We start from the raw sequence: 27433 nt of genomic DNA, 5'->3' as shown, positions 1-27433 counted from the left end.
ATTTCTCCATATATGTTCTAATCTAGAACTATGATTAATATAAATTATGTTTTGGAAAACAACCAGGATAAGAAGCCACTAGTCTCTTTATTGATCTACTGACCAGAGTCATTCTTTTTGATAGAATGCACTTTAAAACTGAAGCAGATTCTTCCAATTACCTCACAGCTATATCGGAGAAGAACAGAGAAGGAAGAAGTGCAGGAATTTAAAATTCATCAATACTTATTCCATAGTGTAAGACCTGGTATTCTTTCTTTTTCATTTCTGTTGAGGGCTACATTTCCTTAGTAATTGATGGACCCATTTGCTCTTAAATTCAAGCCTACTCCCATTCTTCTGATTCCCATCCAGCAAAGGGCAAGTAGACATCTCTACCTAGAGACCCAAACTCTTGCAGAAGATAAAGTTGGCGTGCTGAAACAATCACCTACTCTGTCTTTTCTGTGGCAATCCAGAGTTATTATCTAAGTTAAGAGTTACTCATTTATCCATAACAGCACTGGGATTAAAGAAACATTGGTTAGCACTGATTCCTTTGCTTATTTCTCCTCCATATTGTAAAAGGTCTCTGCTGTTAGCTCTAGAGAAAATACTAGAGCCACAAAAGAAAATATTCTTCTGTTTTAGAATGCATTTAATCTTTTTAAATCAATCTCAGTGAACTTTTCTGAACTATTGGCTTATTTGTACTTAATTGTCTTATCATTAGAATGAACAAACCAACAACCATCCTTGGAGGACAAGCGCGGATATTGTTGCTCTGTACCCCTCTCATCACAAATATGATTTGCAGGCATATTTTCCAATGGTGGTTTTTGAGGGTTTTTTTCTCTCCCTTAGGTTGCCTCAGCATTCCACTTTATTTCAATACTTGAGAAGTGACAAAACGACTCACTGCTTAACTTATTTTTTTTTAAAGCCCAGAGAAATATAGGTTCAGGGAGAAAAAGAAAAGTTTTAAAGGAGCAAATTTAGATTTGCAATTGTGGTAGATCCAAAGACCCATGCTAAGATAAACTATCTCTCTTTTTTCATTCTTAATACATTTGTCACATGGATTGCAACTATCATGGAGTTGTAACATACTGGTTGTAAATAATAATGTGCTAAAAACAGGATTTTTTATATAGAAATAGGCTCCAGTGCTAGAATCACCAATATTGCTTTGGTTAAATCACACCAACAAATATTTTATCCCTGAATGTTTCAGATGTTTTTATGTGGCTTGTGGATCATCATAAATCACATAATATAAGAGTACACACGCTAGATCATCAATTGAAAGAACAATACACCACACACAAAATAAATAGACCTACATACTGCCAAAATCCCCACCATAGATAAACAATAAGACAGATAATTATAATAAAAAATTGATCAACTTTGCAAAAAACCACAAACCTATGAAAAATGAAATCCCTCCACAAAGAGGGACATTAAATTAGGACTAATTAACAGATGGAAAAAGACGAGAGGTGAATTACCTATTCAGGTAATACCTATTCTAACAAAACTTAAGACTAAAAAATAACAAGAACAATATATGGGATTTACGATTTATCTAGAACAATAAAGATCTCTTGGTATTATAAAAAAAATCCAGAAGTTAAACAAAGCACAAACAACTAGTGTTTTGATACAAATTAACATATTAAGTTATATGATCATACAACATTCAACGTCCTTTCTCTGCTCTGTAATTGCAGAGGTTCCCATAACATTTTCTGTGATTAGAAGTCATTCAGCTTCTCTCCTTCTTTTATTGTTCCCTTGTCAGGAAAAAAAAAATGAAAACAATAGCTTTACCAGACGCAGTGGTTGGCTCAAACACTGTACAAATCTATGGTTTACTTAATTGTGATTTTTTTAAAGTAAGGCTCAATGAATGAATTTGTGTATTATTACTGTAAATAATCCATATTTTACATATCTGGGCTGTAAAAAAGCTGGACTATCATTAGAGGCACAACAAACTAATCCTTCTTCTACCATCCATTGGTCACCTGCATTTCTGCAGATCAAAAATGGCAGCCCTAAGTGCAGGCTACAAGACATTGATCAAAAGTAAACAAACTTCCAGATGGTATTGGATTCCATCTGTATCTTCAGGGTCATCAATAATCAAGAATGATAGAAATAGTAGCTGAAGACCTTATCTTATTACAGATACTGTGCATATCCCCTTTTCAAGATAAATCCATCTACCAAATGGACCAGGATTGCAATTTCCAGAATTCCCAACTACAATTCCAACCCATTCAGAAGATGCCAAGTGGAGAAAGGCTTTATAGGCTCTATATTGATTAAAAAAGGCTCTTAGCAGCAACTAAAATATGCAGAAAATACCAAGTACCGGTACATTTCTGGAGTTTTTGTTTTTAATATCCAATGCATCCCTGAGCAAGGGCCGATATTCCCCCATGTAAATGTTTGAGACACATAAATTACCACCATCCAGAGCTGGATCTTCGCTTCCCTTGTGTATTTTAGTTCAGCATTTCAGGCTCCAAGCTGTCTTCTGGATAGTGATTTAGAATGGAAAAGCTTTTATCTAATTGTAAGACAGGATTTTTGCCAGACACCACTAATGGTTGAGACACACAGCAAAGCCGGCTGCCTGGTCATTGCTCTATTTTCTCCTGTTTTGTAAAACGGAGGAGTGAGACTGTTCTCTGCACAGCTTTGCTGACTTTGCTTTTCACCACATGGTAAATGACCCTCACTTAATGATCTTAGTGGTTTGGGATTTGACATAATTATGTATGATAAGAAGCACATACTTGCATATAAATTGTTACTGAATGTGCATCAGGTTCTTCTTCTGTATGAGACTCTGAAGTAAAACAAATAGATTAGAGTCCAGCTGCTCTAATTGCATCTAGACAACAAAACAAAGATTGTCGACTGAATAGGTAAGGATTAAGCCTCATCTTTGTTCAATCTGCCTTGAGAACAATTTAGGGTTTTTCACACTTACAGTTTATTAAAACAGCTCTTGTTTCCATCAGCTTGTAGTATAAATGTCAAAGGCAATCTGTGTAAAAATGAAGTCTCCAGATAGACACTATGATACCAGAAGAGAAAGAGTTCTTTTCTCCTTCTTATTCACAACATAATTATGCAATATTTGCAAGTCTCATTAAATGCTATTTATTCTCACTGAGGAAAGTTTAGGATTTGATTTTGAAAGGGTATTTTGAAGTGTACAGGAAGATGAAGACAGCATCTTACAGGCTTACTTAAACCAGACACATTAAGGATTATGCAGTTCTTTAGAAAAACAAGTATTTGTGCTCCCTGCACATTTTAAAACAACTTTTTGCAGTCAAATTGAAAGCATCGCATGGTCTTCTTCTCCACATTTTACAGGACTGTTTATTCTTAGAACTGAAAAATGTGCAATTCATACAACAAAGGCCATATCAGACCAAGGTTCCATGCCTTTTTAAAGTGAGGAAGAGGGTGAATAAAGATAATTTTCCTAACTGCAAAGAATCTTTTTTCAACAGTACAGACTGAATAGATCACTTAATCAACCAGGAAATGGGCTTTTTCTGAATCACTTCTATTTCACAGACGGGCTTAGCAGATCATAACTCTCTGAAGTTTTAGTTCTTGAAGAAGTAAAAAATAATATTTATGATTGTGCATAGTTTTTTGCCATGAGACTGCAATAGAGAAGGAAACAAAATGGATGCAGCTGAGAAATGGCAATTTTTGTGCCGTTTCTTGAGGACCTTGTTTTGAAAATGCAAAAAGACATATATTTTCTCTGGAAAGTTGTTCTGGTTGGCTAGGGTTGACTTCTAGTTTACTTCTTCTTAATTAGGACTGCTTTTGGATAAAACTAAATCTTCTTCATTAGTTGTTTTAGTTAATTAATTACCACATAAAATTCCTTCTATACTAATTATATCTATTGTGCAAACAGGGCCAATGAATGGCTAACTGGTTTTAAGACTAAGGCTAAGACTCCACGGTTTTAATCCAACTCAGGAGTAGTTAACTTGGTGATGGTTCTTACACTGTTACCATTCTGTGTATGTGCCGAAGAATGCAGGCGGAGTCAGTTTGATCTAGTGGTTAAGGCACCATGCTAAAAAGCAGGAAATCATGAGTTTTAATCTCACCCCAGCCAAGAAAATCAGCTGGTTGACCTTGAGCCAATCACTCTCTTTCGGCCCAGCCCAGAGTTGTTGTTATGGGAAAAACAGGAAGAGGAAATGCATTGGATATGTTTGCTGCCTTGAGTTATTTGTAGAAACAATAAAGCTGGGATATAAAAAAATTAAATTAGATAAATAAATAGTAGGAAGACTAAACTTCAGGGGCTGCATCCAGTCCACTAGTGGTTTTTGTGAGTATTGCTCTCAGGAAGGATACGTATACTTTATCAATGGAGCTCTTTTATCATCTTCTAAACAAAATAGTCTTTCCCACTTAACAGTAACGGAGTTGGAAGCTACCTTGGAGGTCATCTAGTCCAACTCTGGCCTGACACAATTTATATATATCTAAGGCAGCTCCTGAGTTTGAGTAAACTAGCTACTCATACTTCTACTCATCGTGTAGTCTAATGTCTGATTCTGTTGCTTTTTGTTGGTGTATGGCATAATATCTCCCCATACACCATCTGCCTTACTACCTGTGCAAGCTTGTTGAGGAGGTTAACCGAGAAGTAATAGATTGAATCTGCTGTGCTTTGTTATCCTCAGCCTGTAAAACTAATATAATGCCATATTTTATGGCTACAGGTGATGATTAGTACAAGAATATGTATTGGGATGGGCTCATATTGCAAATAGCTGCATTTGGTTCTCCTATACCAGCCAATACTGTGGTGAGATTCTATACAGTGGGTCCATGTTGATTCTATGCTTGCATGCTGTCTGGTCTGCGAGAACTCAAAAACTGGTAAATGTCTGTTGGAATATAGCCTAGCTGAAGGCTTGTGTTATGGAAGAAATATTGTTTTTCATCTGGCTCTTCTCTTTTGTTTCTTATTCTTCCCTGAGATGGAATGAACTGAAATGCTTTAGTGGCATATTTTCCAGGCTCCATTCAAAGAAGTAACAATAGCTTACTTTGTGAATAACTGGAGGCTGGGAGATAATATATTGCAAAGGGCAGCAGTAAATAAGACAAAAATCTCTTTTTATGATAAAAACTGAAAGTGTGGGATGTAAAGGAAATAAAAAGTTTTGTTCACAGCTTACTTTTTTACATGCATCTGCTGAGATAACCTGAGGCAAGAAACTCTCTAGAACTAGAACAATGAATATAAGTTAAAAAGTGTAAGACATGAGGTAAAATTCATGCTGTGTGAACGAAAGATGACAGGAAGTTGCAGAATGATTTTGTTTAAAAGTGTGATATTAGATTCTTGAGACAATAGAATCAATTACCCAAACCTGTAGAAATTGCAGGTTTCCAAGCAGAAGGTAGAGATTTCTTTCCTCAACAAGGTTTGGAACTAAACTAGATGATTTACAAGGATACTCAAGTTCCATATCTCTAAAAAAAACTTCAGTTGCCCTTTAAGGGACAGTTGCATGAAATACGTATCTTGAATAAATTCAAATTCTTTCTCTTACTCATAACTATTCAAATTGCACAATACTGTAAATTAAACTATTCTGTCTAATATTAATGAAAAAGTATGCACTGCATCTTCCATACTGCAAAGATCCTTTAACCAGGGTATCATATCTAATTATTGATGGTTTCAAATTCTAGACTGCTTTAAAATGAACTGGCATATTTAAGCATAAGGAAGTTGCCACTTGTGATTAACTATGTGCTGTGAAAGGTGGCAGTATATAATTCCCAAACCAAAGTGTTAAAAGTGTTCACATGAGGATACTCAAGACAGATATGAAATGGTTTGGAAATCAGAAAAGCTTTGATCTTTGCTAGTTCACAAGAGAAACCATAAAAGGAAATTGATGAACACTGTAATTCTGAATTGCCACAAGTCTCACAGATTGTCAGACCAAAAATTATTCCCACAAAAGACTGACTGCAGCCAGCGTCAATGAGTCAACTGCAAAGGCATTTGGCATCTAAGGCAATCACCAAGCACACTGATGCCCCCTGCTGGAACTCCTTAAACCACAGGGGATAAATGATTGTCAACAACTGCTTTCCATCTTTCATGCTTTGGCCTGATGTTATGTTTCTGAAAATGTGGCTTCAGTAAGGGATATAAGAGATATATAATGTATCAGCAATAATAATGGATTGAAAGCAAAACCGCAAAAGCAATCAAGGCATTTCAATGAGCTGCTTGTAAATCAATAAATGGGGGATACTTCCACAATTAAATTCTGGGCTTTTACTCTGTTCTCGTCCCACTTAGAGCATGCCACATCAGTTGTGAATATGCCAATGCAAAAACAGACTTGAATTTTAAATTTGAAAAAGAACAGGGAAACAGAAAGATCCCTTAACAAAGAAAAAACACTGTTTTGGGTAAATTCAGTCAAATCAGGTGGGGAAAAAAATCTAACAAATGCAGAATAGGTATAGTCAAGAGAGAACAAACCCTCCCTTGTATTTTCCTCCCAAACTACTCCCTTCCTTTTTTATTTTTCTCCACATGGAGGGTATGCCTCAATGAGACAAAGGCATCTTTGATCATCTGATTGCCCCTTTTTGAATATTATTTTCTGAAATGAGCACTATAACTCCACAATACCCTGTTTGAGATGCAGTCACGAGATTTGTCTAGAGCAGGGGGTGTCAAACTGGCAGCTGGCCGGCCGGATGCATCACCGCAGGCCATGCCCACCCCGGCTCCACAAAGGCAAAAAATGTTGCGATACCTCATGATACATCATGTCACTTGATCAAGTTTGACACCCGTGGTCTAGAGAATTCAAAATATGCATTTTGATTTAAAACACATCTTAAACAACATCTGATTGAGAGAACTCACAGCAGTCCATGCATAAGTGCACGAGTTAGCTTGGAAGTGATTTCTATAAAAATATAGTTAGTTTTTGATACCACTTAAACTTCATGAGCCCTCATGAAGTATGACGACTATAAACCAAGTGAATGCAAATTTCCAAATTTTTTAAGACCCAACTTTCAGAAAGTTGATCAGCATTTTCTTCATTCTTCTTAATAGGGATGAAATTAATATTCCAACAAACTCTCCCTTTGTTTGTGGGTGGGTGCTTTCCCAATGTAGATTGTCCTCGACTTATAACCTTATTACCTCATTTAGTGACCATTCGAAGTTACAACGACACTGAAAAAAGTGACATGACCATTTTTCACACTTATGACTGTTGCAGCATCCCCCATGGTCATGTGATTTACATTCAGATGCTTGACAAATGGTTCGTTTTTACGACAGTTGCAGTGTCCTGGAGTCAATGTGATCATCTTTTGTGACCTTCTGACGAGCAAAGTCAATGGAGAAGCCAGATTCACTTAACAACCATGTTACTAATTTAACAACGACAGTACTGTGGCGAGAGAAGTTATAAAATGGGGCACGTAAAATGGGACAGAACTCACTTAACTAATTTTTCATTTAGCAACATAAATCCTGAGCTCAATTGTGGTGGTAAGTTGAGGACTACCTATAGTGGGACAACTACCACAAACTACCTTCTACCACACAGCTCTTAACTAGCATTTCATTCAATCCTGCCTGGAACAGACCTAGAATGCAGTTGTGTTGGCATACCACTCTCACAATGTTTACTGTCAAGCAATGCTACTAAAATTCACTTTTTTTAATTTATTATTTATTTATTTGCATTTATATCCTGCCCTTCTCCGAAGACTCAGGGCGGCTTACACTGCGTCAAGCAATAGTCTTCATTCATTTGTATATTATATACAGGTCTTACTAGAATTTTGCTTTCTGTAATGCTGTTCTTATACTATGGTAAACAATTTTTTTCCTGCAACCTATTGAGAACAGTATTATCTAAACAACTAGACAAATGTGCATAAGTACATGTGGATCAATCAATAAATACATGAGAATATTGTATACAGAAAAGGAAGAAACCTATTTTCTTCCTCTGCCATGAAGGAAGAAAGTTATTTTTTAAATACTAGAAAATCTCTATCCTGTGGCTGGCCAGTTTCAAAAAAGAAAGAGTAAATAATGACTGGCTGGTATTCTCTGCATCTAATGGCTACCTTGGACTGAATAATGACTAACAGATGCTGCTCTCTCATGTTCCAAATTAATAAGCATACAAAGAGCTCAATGTTGAAATTATTGGGAATCTGCAGATGATGAAGACAATAGAGGAATTGTGGGTGCATTGAAAATATTATGCAAATGGAAAGCCTCACGGTATAACTTCAAGATGATAGACTCACTCAACTCTCATTTTGAGCATAGTAGTTTGCAATTCTTGGGACTGGAGCAACAGTATGATGTATTTAGAAACTGCAAGGGATTACATAGAAAAATCAATAATTAATTGATGGAGTGTCATCAAATTCTTAGTCACTACATACACATGTTCACATTTTGCTTGAGGAAAAGCTGGGGAATGCCAAGAAATAAAGAAACCCGATAAAAATGCCTCAAATATTAGTCCACTGTGTTAAGGAAAAAAAATAGGTAAATGAGCAGAAGAAACTTAAAACTGCACTGAAAACTGAAAACTATACATTTTCATCTATCTATCTATCTATCTATCTATCTATCTATCTATCTATCTATCTATCTATCTATCTATCTATCTATTCATCCATCCATCCATCCATCCATCCATCCATCCATCCATGTCACCTATCTCATCATAAAATGACTTTGGCAGCAAACAACAAAAATTGTTATTATTAACAAATATTAAAGACATTTGGAATTGGTATACATAACATATACAAATTAGTTTTAGTTGTTCTCCTCAGATGCAATAGAGGAATAGAAACACAAGAGCAGAATCAATTTTGAAGGACCCAGATGATATAATATCACTTGGTTTATACAGTGTGTATGTGTGCGCACGCACGCACGCACACACACACACACACACACACTGTATATATGTATGTGTGTGTGTGTATATATATATATATATATTTCTTACTTAGTTCATCATTATCTAATTCCACAAAATAAAAATGTTTATTCCTATTCTCTAGGTAATGAAGGAAAACAAGTTTAATTTACTATTAAACTTGTTTGCATTCTGGAGCAGTTGGAGCCTCCGGGTGCCCTTCAAGGGGAGCCCCATGTAGAGAGCATTACAGTAGTCCAGGCGGGAAGTAACGAGGGCATGAGTGACCGTGCACAAGGCATCCCGGTCTATGAAGGGGTGCAACTGGCGAATCAGGCATACCTGATAAAAGGCCCTCCTGGCGACGGCCATCATGTGGTCTTCTAACGACAACCGAGCATCCAGGAGAACACCCAAGTTGCGAACCCTCTCCATAGGGGCCAATGACTCGGCACCAACAGCCAGCGATGGAACCAGCTGACTGTACCGGGACGCTAGTATCCACAGCCACTCCGTCTTGGATGGGTGAGTCGAAGCCCGTTCCTCCCCAACCAGACCTGCACAGCCTCCAAACACCGGGACATCACATTGACGGCTTCATTGGGGTGGTCCGGGTGGAAACGTACAGCTGAGTATTATCAGCATACTGACGATACTGCACCCCAAAACCACGGATGATCTCCCCCAGCGGCTTCATATAGATGTTGAACAGGAGAGGCGAGAGAACCGACCCCTGCGGCACCCCACAAGTGAGGTGCCTTGCAGTCAACCTCTGCCCCCCTGCTAACACCGTCTGCGACCGATCAGAGAGATAGGAGGAGAACCACCAATAAACAGTGCCCCCCACTCCAATCCCTCTAATCATCGCAGCAGGATACCATGGTCGATGGTATCGAAAGCCGCTGAGAGGTCTAATAGGACCAGGACAGAGGAACAACCTCTATCCCTGGCCCTCCAGAGATCATCCACCAACGCAACCAAAGCCGTCTCCGTGCTGTAACCAGGTCGGAAGCCGGACTGGAATGGGTCTAAATAAACAGTTTCCTCCAGGTACTGAGGAAGTTGTTATGCCACCACACTCTTAACAACCTTCGCCAAAAAGTGAAGGTTGGAGACCGGATGGTAATTTGATAACACAGCTGGATCCAGGGAAGGCTTCTTGAGGAGTGGCCTCACCATGCGGCTGCGCGAGTGATAGAGGGAGCCACTCGTGGCTCCCATATAACACCTCTCCTGCGCAGGCTGAACTGGTTGCCGGTGGTCTTCCGGGTGCAATTCAAGGTGTTGGTAACCACCTTTAAAGCGCTCCATGGCTTAGGACTGGGGTACTTACGAGACTGCCTGCTGCACCGGTAACCTCCCATTGACCTGTGCGCTCCCACAGGGAGGGTCTCCTCAGGGTGCCGTCAGCCAAACAATGTCGGCTGGCAACCCCCAGGGGGAGAGCTTTCTCTGTGGGGGCTCCTACCCTCTGGAACAAGCTTCCTCCGGGGTTACGATCACTCCCCGACCTCCGGACCTTCCGACGTAAGCTCAAGACCATTAGGGCTGGCCTAATGTGTAATGTGTTGTTTTTTAATTGGGGTTTTATTATTTGATTTTAAAGATTCTTAATTGTTAGCCAAAATTTAATTAGATTTTTATATTGTTTTTAATTTATTTATGACTATTGTGAATTCTGTTTTTATGTTGGCTGTGAACCGCTCTGAGTCCTTCGGCAGAAAGGACTCTAAAGGGTAAAGAAATCTAATAAACCTAAACCTAACCTAAACCTAAACCTAAACCTACTAGAGATATATAAAGGTTCCATCTACCTGAGGTGGAAAATGTAGGCTGCCAGATCATATCTGGCTTTTAAATCCCATTTTCTGCATTTCTCCTTATTTCAAGATATAAATATTTATCTATCAGCAATTTTTATTTTTTATATTATGGATAAAAATGAGTTGACAACAAGAACTTGTGCCTGTGATTTTATGTATGTTACTGAGGCATAACTCCCAGTTTGTCTTACTGTTGCTGCCTTTACTTTCTAGTAAAATTAAGATCTATAGTTCAGCAACTTCTGAATTCTAACTCCCAAACACCAGTTATCTAGCTCTACTCATCTTATTATTGCATTTTGTCTGTCAGCCTGGAATTCCTTTAAATGAGCAAACAAATGAGAAGGAATTCACATGATGAACAGAAGAACAGTCACAAAGAAGGTAAAAACAATGTATTTGTTTTATATATTTTCCTCTAATGATTGAACAAAGTTCTTTTCAGAACAATTGCTAATTGTAATGATTTTGTGGGTAAAAATAAGGAGTTAGATTGTGTAATACATCATTTTACCACACGATGGAGTTAGAGACCCAAAAGACTTTTAAAGTAAGTCTGGTTTAAACCATTCAGGGAGAATCATATTGCCCTCTATCCATTCATGTACTTCCTGTTCAATCTGTGTTAATTTCATGAAAATGAGAATGGCAAAATCTAACAGGCACTGAGCTAAATGAACAGTATCTGAAATATATTTGACTATAATATCAGACCAACAGCCCTGAACACTGTATCTATTGGCAATAAGAGGACATTAAAAAGAAGAGAACAATGGCTAACTAAATGCAACTGTCCTCAGAAATTCTGCTGTTTTTCATTTGCTTCTCTTTAATTTGCGGTCACCCCTTATAATAGAGGAAATAATTATAACTTGCTTTTCCTTTCATCTGCTAAAATCCTGGGTCTACTTTTATCCTAGAACTTCTTTATAGTATAAAATCCTATTCACAAAGGCAAATGTGTGAATGGTGGATCTTTTACTTGTCCTAGACTGACTCTCATTTTCTTTTATTCCCTACAAATATATATTCCAATTCCTCAAAGTTCCGTAATTGGTTATCATCAATCTATGGTTCCCTGCTGCCTAGTTTATCACCAGTTTTTCAACCAAAATTTATTGCAATGATCTTAACTATTCTTATTTTAAGTCAAAGAGTATTATAATGTATTAATCATAATTACTTGTAGATACTGTTGTTTTAAGAGATGTGATGCAACAGGTATTGATTTACTTTGGTAGCTAGTTAGGATTGTGTTATGACATGAATAATTCAGGGAAAAACCAGGTTCAGAACAGGTGGTTGGTTAGAATTACATCTCACAAATATAAGTATCTGTTAGCTCAGCATCAGAACCTGTTTGAATACCAGTATCCTGTAACATCTGAAATAAAATGGAACAAAGGTGAACTTCTGGACATTGTGGAATTCAGTTCTCACACAACTGGGTAACCAAATGATACTTATTATACTGCCAAAAAATTCTTTTCCCTTAGGAAACAGAATGTTTTCTCATCTTTCTCCTGGTTACTGACACTGGGTTCTGAAAAATGGGAATCAACAAGTTTGTTCATCTGTTCTTAAAGAGGAAATTATAGATATTTTCACTGCACAAAATATACACTGAACAACTAGTGCCTTTTGTTGGCCTTAATTATGAAATATTATAAAGGTGATACAAAACAATTTTCTGGTTTATTTTAATCACTTGGTTATAAAATGTCAGTACCAGTATGAGCTTGCCTGTCTCTTGCACAATTTCTGTAGGAATTTCTCCTATGTATAATTTCTGAAGGACTTTTCCCTGTGCATCACCAGTTCTCATGAATGAGTTGCTAGGCAAAAGGAAGTAACATGTTATCACAAGCAGAGTAGTTGCACTTTGAATGTTTCATTAGTGACTCAATGACACTTGAGAACTGAAACCATGGGGAGACAATGAAGTTTGCCACACTACAAAGTTTTCCAATTTGCTAATAGTAATTAACATACTTGAAACAGAAACTATAATTTTTCCATAATACATATTACTATTTATAGCTCTCAAAGTTTTGAGTATGGTGTATTCTATACACTTGTAGGTCCAGAGCTTCTGAGGCATAGCATTAAGCAAACATTATTCAAGTTAAGCTAGTCAGAATCTGAGCAAAGATATGGGATGGAGATATGCAACTTGATAATGGAAACAAACAAATGAAAAAATAATTTCCAAATCACTAGACTTTCTTTTCTATGCTACCTTGATCAGATCCTATCCATAGCATCTCAATAGAGGAATCAATTATCTATAGGAGTGATGGACTTCATTTAATTGGATATATTTGTGAGATCTGTCTGGTGAGAAGCAAAACATTCCTTCTCTAATAGGTGGCAAAGGAAAGTCATTTTTTTTAAAATAGCAGTTTTATAGCAAAATCTTTTTGTTCCTTCATGATACCAGATCAGCACTGATAAGATTGTTCAGTTGCTTCTTTTACTTATAACATTCTTACAAAGTTATACGTAACATTTTATTTGTAACTCCGCAAGCAGCATGCTTGGAAAATAATAAATAAAATGTTTGGCTTAGAGGGCTGCTAAACAGCCTGGCAGCACAGAAACCTGGTGAGCCTTGTACAAGATATTATGTCAGCAACTCTTAAAGGTACTGCATGGCAATATGCCAAATGGGAGTGGTGTGCCAAGGTATTTGCATTCAATGCTTTTTTCCTAATTGTGTGTTGAATAATCCAGGAAGAGATTGAGGATGGATACACCATATAGGGTTATTTTTCTTCCAAAAGAAAAAAAAAACCCCACAAACACTGTGTAAGCTCACTCATCTCAACATCAAGAGGCAAAAATGCAAATAGGAACCTTGATGGTACATTTTGGAAATCTGCATTGTAGTAAAACTGTCTTGTAGAAGACCTTTTGAAATGGATGGGTGTGCACACCTACAAGCAGTAAGAGGAAACTGGCATCCGGAATTGCTCATAAGATGTTCCTTTTGTAAATGACAAGAATGTACTCAGAAACAACTTAGTTATGTCATTTTTACTGGAAAAATATGGAAGTCATAGAAGCTATTAAAGAAGCCATGAGAAAGAATAAGCAAACCACAGGTTTTTACTTTTTCTCTTGAAGTGTAATTTAACAACCAAAAGGTCACAACTTGGCAAGAAGTTTAAATGTAGGCAAGAGAAATCTGAAATTTCAATGGCGGTATGACAAAGTTTACAAAATAATTACCATCAAATGAATCATATTTAATCACTCCTCTCTTTACTGAAAAGAGTTTCTGTTTTTTTGACTTAATATATGGGTATTACATGAGTGATCAGATGATCCAAATGTTCTTTTCTTTGTTGTTTGTAAGTTTGGCTTTGTTAAACCTGCAACAAAAACTATGCCAACAGGCTCTCTTTCTTTCTTATGATTGTATTCTTTTGCTTCACCAACATTTTCCATTTAAATTTCATTTTGCGCAACAAATTTCATTTAATTAAAAAATATATAATTTTCATGATTATATATAAAGACCAAATGATTATGCCTACTTTTGAGATTTGGCCATTTGATCTTAGGATACTACTTGGATATCAAGCTACTTTCTGTTCATTATTTAAATATGTTTGGATTGATACTTTAAAAGTATATTGTTATTGAGAATGATTTAAAAACTCAAAGTATTGTGTAGGTCAAGGTTACAATGTGTAACCTTAAGATAAGAGAAAGAAAATAAGGATAGAATATATCAAAAATATGTGGCAACTAAGCCTATTTATTCCTCAAAAGGCGAACTGAACAGTTTTATATTTTTAAACTATCTTAGGTAATATGTAAATGGAAAACACAAACATATTAAAAACTCATTTAGTCATAACAATAATTTTATCAGCCTCTCCCAAATATGCTATTTAGTACAATTTATTGATAAAATGTGTTGAGCACTGATCTCAGAAGGAACTTTGCTAAATGAGTAACTGCCAAACTAGAGAGGAGTGGATATCAAACTTTCAACAACCTCTAAATGAGTTACAGGAAAATTTAAAATTAACTGTATGCGTCAGTTTTTGCTATTTAGGAAATAATTCCCATGCAAACGTCTTTGTGAATAAGTGATAACTGTTCAGTGGCACCTTTGAGTACATATATATGAAATTGTTATGAGTTCTATTAAGCACCACTATTTTTTTTAATGAAGTATAGTCTAGGATTCCTTGTCAGTTTCTTTGATTCAATCATAAACTTTATCTAAGTAGCAGAAATTGAACATTCAATACAAATTTGCTATTTAGAAATGTAACACGTTTCAAGACCATAGCAAAAGATTTTATATTATTAAGTTGATGACAAAAGAGAGCCTGCACATATCTTACTTTGTTTCATTATTACATATGATTCTATCTATCTATCTATCTATCTATCTATCTATCTATCTATCTATCTATCTATCTATCTATCTATCTCAATATATATATATATCAACACATGTCAATAGATTTACTTACATGAGAGTTAAAGCATGTATTTCTCCTTCTTTAAAAGAATAGCCGGGAAATACTCAGCTGTTTAGCTTATCTATACAAAGCGTCTTTGTATTTCTTTAAAGTGGAATTGGGGCGTGCATCTCAGCACACAAAAAACAATGCATTTTTTTTACATGCAATGTCTCTTACTCCCACTGGTACTTGGAATGACAGATAGATTGGAATAAAACATCATCTGCAACCAGTGACAACAACTGAATAAAAGAGTAGGAGCTTTGGTCTATCAGGAATTACAGAAGGGTACCTCAGAGAGTAAATACAATAAAACTGATGTATCAGAAAATTTAAAACGAGGGTAAGGAATATAAAATTATTTGATGCAAAATGAAAAACTGTTAACTGCAAAAAGAGGTTACTTTAAATTTCTATCTTCTTTGTATCAAACCACTACATTCAGGGAGTTACAATTTTTTCATGAAGGGCACTGAAGAATATAATACTCCTCACTAGATGTCAGAAGTGGTACAGTCCAAAATTCACAATTAATGCTTTAGAAGCAGTACAATCAACCTTACAGTCATCAAAACTGCACATTTTGCTTTTTAGTCTGACTATGTCTGGAATAAATGTTAAGGCTCATCCATATTCTTTTTTTAATGATTTCTGTGATCAGTTATAGTCAGGTGTCTTTCTCTTATATCACTATTAATTGCCTATCTATGCTCTCACAAATGTGGCTACAACTTGTCATTAATAACTTCAAGTAACACCAGTGTAGAATCTGATTTCAGAATGGAAGGGGGCAAGAATAATCTTATACTGTATATTTTGCATTCTAGTTTTGAAGGACAACTCCCATCCCATATCAAAAATAGGTTCTACCATTCTAAAAAAAAACCAAGCAAGTTTTGGTTTGGGCATGATAGAAGAGTTGTCCATATATTTAAGTAATGTCTTGTAATCTTTTTTTGGCTGGTAGAGATAGTGTGCTTTTCTTTCTGAGGTCACATAATATGCCAGACATACATGAATGTTTTAATGTTTAGAAATTTAGATAAAGGCATGACATACCACCAGTCAGAAAAAAAACCTAGATAGAAACATAATGGAAGCCTATAGCTTAAAGTAAATGATTTAGCGCTACTTCAAGTTATTATGTCATCTGATACTATGTCTCAATACTTCTTTCTCTCTTGGACTAATATTTTTTAACATTTATTTTAACAGTAACTTTTGCATTCATTTATTCTTCCACCTTTATGACGAGGCTAATGCTGTAGAAACTTGCTGGAAAAGTAAAAAATAATGCTTGTATCTACATAACTTTATATATGCACAACACCTCATTTCTACTATTTCATAATATTAACAGATTTCAAATTGCAATTTATCCCCAAGGAATCTTGTCTACCAAGATTAAACTGGAACTGTTACCAATTCATTCTTCTCAGTTCCCCTGTTGCTGAAAAATGTTAATGGTCCATTTGCTCTCTTTATTGGAACTACCATGTCCTAAAGGATAAAAGGAAAGACTATTGGACTGACTTTGTCCATCTCTCCCCTTCTCTTCCTCTTCTATAGAAGTAAAATTTGATACAGAATATGTTTTCTGAACACTGTAAATAATTCTTGTTCCCTACCAATAGAAGAAATTGTTTTGTTTTTTCTTCTTTGTATGTTACTTGATTCAACCTATACAGAACAATCATATTCTCAATTTGATATATTTGTCTTTCTTGCTAGGCCTTTTTGCAAGGAGATGCCAAACGAAAAATAAACAGGCTGAACAAATCTAGTAGTGTTTGCAGAATGAGCTGGTAGTTGTCCATTTACTGGAAGAAATCCATAAATCACTGACTATCTAAGATGAACTAGGAATTGGTAGTAAGTAGGAAAAAAACCATGGGCAAAGCGGAATCTTCTTTTCAATAGCTTTCAGCATTTAGGAAGAAGGCATATGAGCTAGACAAAAAATAAGCTTTTTAGGCTTTATCTGTGCATAAGTACATCCAATATGTTATGTTTTCTGTATAACACTGCTAAGGAAGAAAAAGAGACAGAATATGAATCTTGAAGATAATATGGATGATCTTTAGAAGTCAAAGAAGTCATAAGTGTCTATACTATTAATATAAATAATATTTCACATTTTCACCATTACTATTAGAAGACAACACTCTATATAGTTAGTCCTCGGTTATGGCCACATATGAGACCAGAGTTTATATCATAAGATGTTGCAATCATAAGTCAAGTTGATCATAACTTCATAAAGGTTTTTACAGCAGTTGTTAAGTCAATCATGTGATTGTTAATAAAATTGAATTTCCCCAAGGGGTGTTGTGGTCTGTCAGCAGCCTACAGAGCTGGCAACGGAGTTGGACAGCAGTGAGGCTGAGGTGAGGCCAGGGCCATCGGGAAGTGAGGTGCGAACTCCAGAGCCTCCAGAGCCTGATATTAATGAGGCAGAGGAACAGGAGGAGCCTGTTCCTAATGCACATATAAGAAGAGCTGCCAGAAGGCAAGAGCAGCTCAAGCAGAGAGAACAACTTGAGAGTAGGGCCAAGAGATGATTGGCCCCTCCCATAAGGCTTAAAACGTTTTAAAACAGCATTGGCGTTTGAGCTTTGCCAGAAAACAATGTTGTAGCTGCGTCTTCTGCTTCGTCTTCTGCTTTGTCTACGTTTTTGTTTTTGTGGCTTCTGGACATTTGCCAGGAAGGGCCTTTGGCAGTTTGCCTAATTGCACCAAGGTTTGTGAGATAACTGAGGAATTTGTGTTGGGAGGCATTTGTTTTACTTTGAGTTGAACGACGCTGGGAATGAAGTAATTCCCAGCTGTTCGAATAAAATTTGTTTGTTTTTCCACAGACTAACTTTATTACTACCTACTTGGGCCTGGGTCACAACAATGGGCTTTTTTGCTGGAAATCAGCAAAAAATGTCATAAACAGTGATCGTGTGACCATGGGATGCTGCTACCTGTCATAAATGCGAATCAGTTGCCAAACTCCCGTATTACGATCACTTTTTTCCAAGGCTGTTGTAACTTTGAACCATCATTAAATGAATGGTTATAAGTCAAGGACTACCTATAGTAGTGTATAATACAGAGAGCAAATTGGTCTAGTGGTTAAGCACCAGGCTAGATGAAAGTGAGCTGGATGGTCTTGGGCAGTCACTCTCTTTCAGCCTTCACAGGACTGTTGTAGAGAAAATAGAGGAGGAAGATGTGTGGGATATGCCTTGAGCTATTTGTAAAAATAATAAAGGCAGGATATAAATAAATAAAATATACCGTGTACTTTCTTTCAAATTGTGTTCACACTGTGCCTGCTATTATTTTCCTGGGTTGCCTAGAAACAAAGCACATCTTATTTTCTGAAAAATTAAGAAGTAACTCTCTGGGAGAGTCTATAATGCTTTAGGAAACATAATGCTTTAAAATAAAATGGGATAATTTCCTTTGAAACTTTCAACTGAAAGGCCCATCTCTTGACCCAATATATTTGCAAAGTCTCACCTTTTCTTACCACCATCATCATTAGGTTTGCAGTTTTGAAAAGCACCAGGTATCTCATGTAAACTGAGCCTTGAATGATGCAAAAGGTGTTAATTTTCATACATCAGGCTAGGCCACAATTTTCAAACCTCTCCTTGCTGCTACTCAGAGATGGGCTGGAAGCCAACTCTGTGCTGCTAAATTTGTTTTCCTATTTAAAGTGTTCATTTGTATTAATAACCCTTTAATTTCTAAATGCAGGCACTGTTGGGGTTGTACTTCCATGTCATGTCATTGGGAGTTATTAGGTATTTAATTCCTATGCCCACAAATCCATATGGATATCATTAAACACATATAGTACAGCATTAAACCTCTGCCCCACAAAGACTTTACAAAAATAGTAATTCCCAACCCCCATTCGAGGTTATGGGAAAGTGAAAAAGGCAAGGAAGAGAAGTTTATATTGCCTTAATCCCCAGAAGCAAATCTAATACACTTTCACTTTTCAACTTTAATACGTTTTGAGTTATAACATGCAAAATTTGAAAATGCACCGAAGCCAAATCATAACACCTTTCCCATATTGCCAAAAATAGAAGAAAAGTGACTTGCATGTGAACTAACAAAATATTTAATGTATCAGAATGCAGGTTATTGGAATACACACCACTGGAAAAACTCAAATATGCTTTATGTGAGAAGCTCAATATTTATTATACATAATATTGTCTTTGTGTGTTGGGACATGACTTGATCAATCTTTGGGTGCTGAGGGCAAGCTACTAGGTGCAACTAGGTAATAGTTGGTAGTCCTTGGTTAACAACAGTAATTGGGACCAGGATTTGTAACATGAAGTGATGCTTTCATAAAGTCAGATGTCACATGATCATGCCACTTAGCAATAGCAGTTGTAGCAGTCCACAGTTACATCATTAAGTGAAGACTGTGTGTGTGTCACTAAGTGAGGACCTCACTTGATAGCAACTTCCAACCTTCTGCCACCTTCCCCATTGATTTTGCTTGCGGGAGGGGGGGCAAGCTGGTAGGGAAGGTTGCAAGTTATGATCATGTAAATGCAGGATGCTGCAACAGTCAGAAAGCATCTGGATCATAATCATATGCCTGTAGGGACACTGGATCAGCTGGGACTTTCAGGACTGGTTGTAACTACCACTTGTTCAATGGAATTGCAAGTTTGAACAGTTATTAATGAGCAGTTGTTAAATGGGGACCACTGTACGGCCAGTGTTTACTTTGTGTGTGGAGAGAGAAAGAGAAAGAAAGAGAAAGAAAGAAAGAAAGAAAGAAAGAAAGAGAGAGAGAGAGAGAGAGAGAGAAGGTTGCAAGTTATGATCATGTAAATGCAGGATGCTGCAACAGTCAGAAAGCATCTGGATCATAATCATATGCCTGTAGGGACACTGGATCAGCTGGGACTTTCAGGACTGGTTGTAACTACCACTTGTTCAATGGAATTGCAAGTTTGAACAGTTATTAATGAGCAGTTGTTAAATGGGGACCACTGTACGGCCAGTGTTTACTTTGTGTGTGGAGAGAAAGAAAGAAAGAAAGAAAGAAAGAAAGAGAGAGAGAGAGAGAGAGAGAGAGAGAGAGATTCAAAAGTAAAGTCTACAAGTATTTTTTGAAAAATAGTTGGGGGCAGGGCAGAAAAATATTTTCCCATAGAACATAGTTCATATATATCCAAATTTAGCTTAAATGTCTCACGAGTGAGAACACAGCATTTCTTCTAACACGAGATCAGCATGCATTGGATATTCCTTCTGTTTTTATTTACTTTCCCATATAAGATGACTTTTGCAAGGGGGTACTATAAATTGAAGATAATCAAATGATTACTGTACCTGAAATTAGAAGGAACATATTGAAATAGGCTAGAAGATTTATCCATAAGATTAGAGCAATATTCAAAAGAATATTTCTTTTTCCTAATCCAGAAACATCAAAGCACAAACCTGAAGAAAAGTTTTTATACTTTGCAAGTATCCTCGTCTACTATCCAACAACTCCTTGATATTTCAATCTGGAAGAGGCAAGCACTTCTACATTAAACTGTCCTCCTATAGCAGGGGTGTCAAATTCGATTTCATCGAGGCCACATCAGGGTTGTGTTTGACCTCGTGGGGGCGGGAGGGGGCATGGCCAGCTCAAAGTCACTCGTGCCGGTGCCTGTGATGGCCTGAGCATTCTGCCGTTTTTGGCTGGGACGGCCTCTGCCAGTGAAAACGGAGCTTGGGCAGAATCCTGAAGAAGTTATTTGACAATGGAACAATATCAAATAAATGCAAGAATTCTTTATAGCCTACTAACTATATTGAAAAGATGTAGTGTATCTTAAGTCAAATTTCTACAAGATATTAACTTCCAATTAACAGAAACATATTTTATAAAACCAACTCAATGACACAACTCAATCACACTACCTGAGCCAAAAGCTAGTCAATCCCTTTTTAGCTATGCTCTAACATATATTTGATAAGCACATCAAACAAGAACTCACACATGATGAAAGGAGTCCCTTTTCCTAACCATTTTGTTAACACAATAGTGCTTTCTCTTGCAAAGATGGGTTTTAAGATCTTCTAAACTACCATACTTTCCAGTATTTCATTCTTTCCTCTATGATATATGAGTTCTTCTCTGTCCCAGTAATACAAAAATTATTTGTTTTGGATTCTAACTTTAAGCCTGTAATTTTCTTTCCAAGCTCAGAACACTAGTAAGTAGCTTCCACTGGAAGGTTGATGATTTTTTAGACTGTAATTAAAAGCAAATGTGATTGGCCATATGTAATATCCTGCGGTTTGCCACTTTGCTTTGAAGCTGACCTTACAGGAAGGTTGCTGAAGCGTTTCAGGGTGTGATACATATCGTAGCTGGCCTTCGTTAGTGTAGGGTTAGAACTTCAATGTCATTATATAATTGCAACTAAAATAAATCAGAAGGGCTTGAACCTTGGCACTCTAATTTCAGAGTAGTATCCATGGAACAAATGTAGTTTAGTTAGAAATGCAATCTTGAAATGTTATCTATATTGGAATAGGCAACATGAGTTCATCACAAATTCCAAATGAGCTCTTATTGAGCACTTCTTAAGATTTCAAAATATTCTACATGAAACAATAGCTACCCTTCCCATGCTCATCCTGTTCTTTAGTAACTTGAACACATCACTAATCCATCTGACTCTTGACCTTCCTTCCCCTTCTTAATGTCTATTGGGGTTGACTGCTTCCTTCACTGTCATGGCCATTCTTTCAATCATCAGCCATCTAAGAGCAGTTCCTTTTCTTATATGATCACACTTTTAATGCAATTCCTCTGGTAGCTGAACCTTTGTTCTTAAAGGAAGGTCTCGGGTTATCTCTGAAATTTCAATTAAATTAGAAGCCTTGATAATTCAATAAGCTGCCTGTCAGTTTTGAGTCAAAACATGAGGTTATTTGATCTGCTGTTTGTATTTCTGAAGACAGAGGGCATCAAAGCCATCAGTGCAGACAGCTTAAAGACAGATGGTGTAGCAGTGATTTTATCAAGCATTTTTCAAGACATTCAGTGCAGACCAAAAGGTAGTTATCTACCATTTGTTTATATAGTTGAGCTTATACTGTGCTCTTTAAAAGAGCCTTCACCAATCAATAGACCTTAAGATGTGGGGAAATCACAGACCCCAAACTATCAAGCCAACATAGCCAATAGCCATACTGTTTGAGGATTTCTGACTATTTACATAGAACCAAACTATTACTTGAAATGGAGTAGAAGCAGGGATATAAAAATCCTGTCCTCCATTACAGATGGATGCTGGCAGGTGACATTGGGCCAATCTGAGTTGAAAGCAAGTTGAAAAACATCCATGAGCCAATCATGTTACATCAGCAAAATAGATTAAAATCATAACCTTCAGAGAAGAAGTCTTCCTCTTGGAAAGGTCTGATAGAAACCTTGATTAATTAATTGTATGAGTTTAAATAATCCACCTATTAACCCAAACGTTTTGCTTACATATGATTAATACAAACTTTTATTCAAATTATCACATCATAATTTCAGGTTAATTTCAGGTTAATTACCAGCTGCTTAGTAACCTTTCAAAGTTACGACGGACTTTCCCAGAGCTATTGATGACACATTTTTGATGTTCCAATAGCTACACTTCCTCCCTCATGGAAACATGATTGTATTTTGGGTGCTTGGAAAATATTAGAAATACTGTGGAAGCAACCAGAGCTTGAGCCAACTGCAATTTGAACAAAAAAAGATATCATAAAGATTACTGTATTTCTCTATATTTATTCATTAATTTACTATCTCTGCATAGTGAATTAAAACAGAAAATATGCATTTTCTGTTTTAAAGAGGATATAATGCTCAAGAATTAAGGACATTTTATCTGACTTGTCTCAATTTTATTCTTAGGCCTTGACATCTTTACTGTTTCTTTGGGTGTTGGGACAAGGATGCTAGACTATCTTGTCCCATAAGGTGGAACATATATTTTTATGCCCCAACTGGTCATTAATTGTATAGGTAGCACTCTATTTATAACCACAATTGAACCCAATTTCCATTACTAAGCAAGGCAGCTGTTAAATGAATTGTGCCCCCATTTTACGATCTCCTTTCCACAGTTGTTAAGTGAATCACTGCAGTTGCCAAGTGAATCATGCAGTTGTTAAGCAATCTGAGTTCCCCTGTTAACTTTGTCAGAAGCCAGCTCAGAAGGTTACAAAAGGTGATCACATGACCCCAGGGCAGTGCAAGTGTCATAAATACATGGCAGTTGCCAAGTGCCCAAATTTTGATCACGTGACCTTGGGGATGGTGCAATGGTTATTAAATCAGTCACAAGTTATTTTTTTAATACTGTTGTAACTTCAAACGGTCATTAAACAAATGGTTGTAAGTTGAGAACTCCCTGTATTGCAAATCTCTTTTTAGTTGTACGCCATCCTATATTATAAATAAATAAATACAATCTTGACATTCATTACTTTACATGGTTATTAGGCAAGTACCAAACCAAGGATCCCCCAGAAACAGTCAGGACTACATTGAGATGTTACAAACAGGGATGTTTAGGAAATGTCCATGTATTATTTATTTTCTGCAAACTACGGAAGATAATATAATAATAATAATAATAATAATAATAATAATAATAATAATAATAATAATAATAATAATAATAATAATAATAATAATATTTTAATTTGTATACCGCCCTTCTCCCGAAGGACTCAGGGCGGTGCACAGCCAGAATAAAATACAAAAAGAACAGCACATACAATATTAAGAACAACCCCTTAAAAAACTTATTCAATTGGCCAAAATTTAAAATACAATAACACCCTATAAAATTTACAAAAATTTAAAACCCCATAAAAGCAAATTAAAATTTTAAAATCAAGCCAGTCCAGCTAAACGGAATAAATAGGTTTTAAGTTCGCGGCGAAAGGTCCGAAGGTTGGATAGTTGACGAAGTCCAGGGGGAAGTTCGTTCCATAGGGTAGGAGCCCCCACAGAGAAGGCCCTCCCCCTGGGGGCCGCCAGTCGACATTGCTTGGCTGACGGCACCCTAAGGAGTCCCTCTATGTGAGAACGCACTGGTCGCTGGGAGATAGAAGATGGCAGTAGACGGTCCCATAAATATCCTGGTCCTAAGCCATGGAGCGCTTTGAAGGTAGTCACCAATACCTTGAAGCGCACCCGGAAGACAACAGGCAGCCAGTGCAGTCTGCGCAGGATGGGTGTTACATGGGAGCTCCGAACCGCTCCCTCTATCACCCGCGCAGCTGCATTCTGGACTAACTGGAGTCTCCGGGTGCTCTTCAAGGGGAGCCCCATGTAGAGAGCATTGCAATAGTCCAAGCGAGAGGTCACGAGAGCATGAGTGACCGTGCATAGGGCATCCCGGTCAAGGAAGGGGTGCAACTGGCGAATCAGGTGAACTTGATAAAAAGCTCTCCTGGAGACGGTCGTCAAATGGTCTTCGAAAGACAACCGCCCATCCAGGAGAACGGCCAAGTTGCGCACCCTTTCCATTGGGGCCAATAACTCACCCCCAACTGCAGCTGACTGTACCGGGGTGCTGGCATCCACAGCCACTCCGTCTTGGAGGGATTAAGCTTGAGCCTGTTCCTCCCCATCCAGACCCGTACGGCTTCCAAACACCGGGACAGCACTTCGATAGCTTCATTGGGGTGGCCTGGGGTGGAAAAGTACAGCTGCGTATCATCAGCGTACAGTTGGTATCTCACCCCAAAACCACTGATGATCTCGCCCAGCGGCTTCATATAGATGTTGAACAGGAGAGGCGAGAGAATCGATCCCTGCGGCACCCCACACATGAGGGGCCTCGGGGTTGATCTCGGGGTCGATCGATATACAGTATGTCATTTTTTTGGTAAAATCCTTCAGAATTCCCAACAAGAGCAATTTGTAAATTGCTGACAGCCTGAAGCGTGTACATCTAACTACTACTGTATATGCTCTGCTCTGTCTCTAGCAGGATCTGTATTCTCCTTGTGACTCTTTTTGCTTTCTGTTTCCAAAATAAAGTTTTTTGTAAATTACTTGTGACACGGATCATAATCAAAGCCTTGCATACCATCTTTGAGCACTAATCCATCCAGGAAAATTGATGGCAATTAAAAGTTTATTGTTAACTGGCAGGATTTCCCTCAGGATATAACGAATAATGATTCTGCAAATCACTAAAGCGAGAAAAGTTACTTTGGCCTGTGATGAATCAGAGGGCACATTTCTTAGAGTTTTCTTCTTGCACAATGAGCACACGTATATTCCTCATTTGTATTTGTCAAATTACAAGCCCATGTCCCCGTGATGTGAAGGGATAAAATAAAATTAGGTGCTCTTCCATTCTTTGAATGTGACAAAATGTATTGATCTTTAGCTTCCTTCCTTCCTTACATAGAACAGCAACAGAAATCAAAATAAGCTTACTCTTTAGGAGGGTTTAGGTCCTCTGGTCGGCTCTCAAAAAAACGGAAGACTTCATCACACTGTGAGATGTGAGGTGGAAGCCTTACCAGTGCCTGTTGAAAAGAGGGAGAAATTAAACATACAAGCAGCCTAAGAATAAAAAGATGAGAAACACTGGGTGTACTTTAACTGACACCTGTGGGTAAACCAAACAGAACTGCCCAAAAGCTTTAATAAACAAATGTTTTAATTATTTAATAATTAGTATTGATTTGATGTTTAAAATTAACTATATTAATTTTACAATTATTTTTTACATTTTGCATATTTTAACATTGTTGAGCTGCTTTATTTAAACAAACAGAAATACCAGAAAGTAAATTTAAAATTTCAGCTTATTAACATGGTTAACAAGCAAATTTAGTACTGTCCCCATTTTTCACTGCTGCTCATGATAAAAGTTATGATACTTTCAGAGGCATCATTTAATGGTGGGCACTTCAGTTCTATCATCCTAAGCAGCAGAAACATTGGCAGATTTTGGAAATTATATGGTTGCTTCATTTGTGGTGCTCTTAAAAAGGCTGATCAATGACATATCAATGACATATCAACATCACAACTGAATGATTCAAACAAGCAAAAGATATTTTTTATATTTAAACAAACAATGAAAACAGTAATCACATTTGCTTTGTAATTCAAATACTGTCTACGAGAAATATAAGAAATTAAATTTTGTGTGTGTGTGCACGTATATGCACATTTGCGCTTGTGAGTCAGTGTTGATTCCTGGCTGCTACTATAGGCTGCAAATCCCTATAGGGTGTTTTTTTAGCCAGATTTCCAAAGTGGTTTGCCATTGAGAGAAAGGACTGAGAAACTGTAATTGGCCCAAGGTCACCAAGCTGGCTTCATACCTAAAATGAGACTAGGACTTTATTTGTATTCCACTCATTCTTGAAAGGTGCAGAGAAGTTACTCACAGCATATTTTGACTACTTCAGCACAACAAACAGTAGCTTGACAAATGGGAAATGTTCTATGAAGCCAAGTTTATAAGGTTGAAGAACATAACATAACATAACATAACATAACATAACATAACATAACATAACATAACATAACATAACATAACATAACATAACATAACATAACATAACATAACATAACATAACAACAACAGAGTTGGAAGGGACCTTGGAGGCCTTCTAGTCCAACCCCCTGCCCAGGCAGGAAACCCTACACCATCTCAGTCAGATGGTTATCCAACATTTTCTTAAAAATTTCCAGTGTTGGAGCATTCACAACTTCTGAAGGCAAGTCGTTCCACTTATTAATTGTTCTAACTGTCAGGAAATTTCTCCTTAGTTCTAAGTTGCTTCTTTCTTTGATCAGTTTCCACCCATTGCTTCTTGTTCTACCCTCAGGTGCTTTGGAGAACAGCCCGACTCCCTCTTCTTTGTGGCAACCCCTGAGATATTGGAACACAGCTATCATGTCTCCCCTAGTCCTTCTCTTTGTTAAACTAGACATACCCAGTTCCTGCAACCGTTCTTCATATGTTTTATCCTCCAGTCCCCTAATCCTCTTTGTTGCTCTTCTCTGCCCTCTTTCTAGAGTCTCAACATCTTTTACATCGTGGCGACCAAAACTGGATGCAATATTCCAAGTGTGGCCTTA

The 27433-nt window shown here is 37.1% G+C and overlaps 1 protein-coding gene across 4 annotated transcripts in view; it reads right to left on the bottom strand.

Moving 5' to 3' along the window:
- Nucleotides 1–27433, bottom strand: part of SH3PXD2A (SH3 and PX domains 2A) — a 285932-nt gene that overhangs the window by 139687 nt on the left and 118812 nt on the right. Inside the window, exon 1 of one of the 4 annotated variants that reach the window (XM_058187646.1) lies at nt 25772–25880. The exons of 2 other annotated variants lie outside the window; for them this stretch is intronic. The gene's annotated coding sequence lies outside the window, so the exon portion shown is untranslated. Of the gene's footprint in view, nt 1–25771; nt 25881–27433 lie in introns of those variants that run through there. One more of the 4 variants, XM_058187644.1, reaches the window with a different exon arrangement.

Source organism: Ahaetulla prasina, chromosome 6, assembly GCF_028640845.1.
Source record: "Ahaetulla prasina isolate Xishuangbanna chromosome 6, ASM2864084v1, whole genome shotgun sequence".
Lineage (NCBI taxonomy): Eukaryota > Metazoa > Chordata > Lepidosauria > Squamata > Colubridae > Ahaetulla > Ahaetulla prasina.
The sequence above is the reverse complement of the archived record's forward strand: the minus strand, read 5'-3'. Positions and strand labels throughout refer to the sequence as shown.